The sequence below is a fragment of the Mandrillus leucophaeus genome, unplaced genomic scaffold, assembly GCF_000951045.1.
Source record: "Mandrillus leucophaeus isolate KB7577 unplaced genomic scaffold, Mleu.le_1.0 Scaffold681, whole genome shotgun sequence".
NCBI lineage: Eukaryota > Metazoa > Chordata > Mammalia > Primates > Cercopithecidae > Mandrillus > Mandrillus leucophaeus.
In genome coordinates, this window is record NW_012107375.1 from 892266 (window position 1) to 895194 (window position 2929).

Consider the following 2929-nt stretch of genomic DNA (forward strand, 5'->3'; position numbering starts at 1 on the left):
GGAGACCGAGGTGGGCAGATCACCTGAGGTCAGGAGTTCAAGACCAGCCTGGCCAACATGGCGAAACCCCGTCTCTACTAAAAATACAAAAATTAACCGGGCATGGTGGCACATGCCTGTAATCCCGGCTACTAAGGAGGCTGAGGCAGGAGAATCACTTGAACCTGGGAGGCAGAGGCTGCAGTGAGCTGAGCTTACACCACTGCACTCCAGCCTGGACGACAGAGTGAGACTCCGTCTCCAAAAAAAAAAATACTGTGTATTTGTGAATTCAACATATTAGATGGTGTGATTGGGAGTTTGAAGTTGGATACGATAATGGCAAATAGTACAAGAAAATAAGGAAAAGCAATTAGAAATACCAGGAGGAAAGAACTATACAAGAAAGTTATGATCTGTGGGGCGCTCACACCTGTAATCCCAGTACTTTGGGAGGCCAAGTCGGGCGGATCATGGGGTCAGGAGATCGAGACCATCCTGGCTAACACAGTGAAACCCCGTCTCTACTAAAAATACAAACAATTAGCCAGGCGTGGTGGCGGACGCCTGTAGTCCCAGCTACTCGGAGGCTGAGGCAGGAGAATGGCATGAACCCGGGAGGTGGAGCTTGCAGTGAGCCGAGATAGCGCCACTGCACTCCAGCCTGGGTGACAGACAGACCGAGACTCCATTTCAAAAAAAAAAAAAAAAAAAGAAAGTTATGATCAAAACGAGAAGCAGGCCAGGCGCGGTGGCTCAAGTCTGTAATTCCAGCACTTTGGGAGGCCGAGGTGGGCAGATCACATGAGGCCAGGAGTACAAGACCAGCCTGGCCAACATGGTGAAACCCTGTCCCTACTAAAAATACAAAAATTAGCTTGGTGTGGTGGTGCACACCTGTGATCCCAGCTACTCAAGAGGCTGAGGCATAAGAATCGCTTGAACCTGGGAGGCGGAGGTTGCAGTGAGCTGAGATTGCACCACTGCACTCCAGCCTGGGTGATAGAAAGAGGCTCCATCTCAAAAAATAAAAATAAAACAAAGAAAAAAGAAGCAAAGTAAAATAGATCATAATTTTCCTAATTGATGGTAAGAAGAGAATCACTGGGACCTGGGTGCTAAGAAAGTTCTCTTTTCAAATGGCTCAGGGACTATCGAATTAGATGTATAAGAAGGAAATATAATCCTAGCATTCCTCTTGTTGACCTGGCACTGAAAATATTTATATAGACTTTCTAATGTGAATTTTTGTTTTTGCTTTTCAGCTTTTATCGTCAACCTATACACAAAACATGGAGGGATAGGTTTTTGTTGCTGGATGGGACACACTTCTCTCCTCGTTATGTGTAGCAAGAGTTAACTCCAGCAGGCCTGAGTGTTCCTGAGGGTGGTGTTGGGGACCCCCACACCTGATATATGACCATGTATGTAACACCATCCACTGTTATCTTTAGTTCTTTGTATGTTTAAATAATACATTTAAACCTCTTGTTCCATTAGCTTTCACTAGTAAAGTTATCTTTGACCATTTTGCATCAGCTACACTTTAATTTTTACATTGTCAGGGTTAACATTTACATCTCATCCTGATAAAGATGAAAAGTAATCACCAAGGGAGAGGTGGGAAAGTGGAAGGAGAACAAAAGCCTATTGGGGTTTGAAGGGCCCCAAGAAATTATATCCATTTTCCCCCACCTGAGTGTAGTAGAACTTGGCTGTTTGAGTCTAAGTTTCATTAGCATACACCCATAAGATCAGCGAAGAAAATGTTGACAAAGGGAAAACACGCTTTAATATCTGAACATACGAGGAAATGACACTGATGAAAATAGTGCCTCTCAGTGCCCAAACAGAAGGAAGACCGATGGGATTGATCGAGCCTCAGGAGAACCAAACACACTGGGGAAGGTCCCCTTCTGCCTTATTGGTGGGTGGTTACATTCCGGCACCCACTCTTTTTCATCTGTGATTCAGGAAGAACTCCCAATGTGAACTGTGGTGGCCACTGCCCTAGTTCTGGCCAATGAGAAGGGTAGACAAGTCTACTAAGGGGCTTCTGGAAGCTGCAGCCATTTGCTTCTTCTGGACAGGGTTAGGTCTGAAGGTGACATGGAATGGTGGCAGAAGCTCAACTAGGCATCAGAGGTTTATGGCCACTTCTGTAAGGTCTAAGGAGATTAGAGACTTCACCAGTATCTATTATTTCCCAGTTTGGACTTTTCATTATGTTTTCTTCCGTTCTTCCCTTGCTTGTGTTGGCAACTGTTTTATCTTTTTGTCTTGCTGTAGTATTCTCAAAGAACCAGTTTGGGGATTGATGTATTAATGATCTGATATCTCTGTATTCTGACTTGGTACTTTGTTTTCATCATTACTGGTTTCTAGATATTCTGCAAATTTTTCTTTGAATTTTTTTGACTAAAGGGTTTTGTTTTGTTTTGTTTTGTTTTGTTTTTTGGGACAGAGTCTCACTCCGTCACCCAGGCTAGAGTGCAGTGGTGTGATCTCAGCTCACTGCAACCTCTGCCTCCCAGGTGCAAGCGGTTCTCCTGCCTCAGCCTCCTGAGTAACTGGGATTACAGGTGTGCACCACCATGCCTGGTTAATTATTGTATTTTTAGTAGAGACAGGGTTTCACCATGTTGGCCAGGCTGGTCTGGAACTCCTGGCCTCAAGTGGATCCACCCACCTTGGCCTCCCAAAGTGCTGGGATTAGAGGTGCGAGCCACTGCGCCTGGCCTTGACTGAAGTGTTTTTTAAAGGGAGTTCTAAATTCTAAACAAAGGATTTTGTTTGTTTGCTGTTTTGCATTTTTTGTTGTTAATTTTCCATTCCAAGAATGTGTTCTTTATTATTTCTTCTCTATTCTTTGAAATTTCTTGAAGATCTTCTTTTGCTTAATATCTGGTCAGTGCTTCTTCTGACGAGACACTGCCTTCCGCCACGAGGC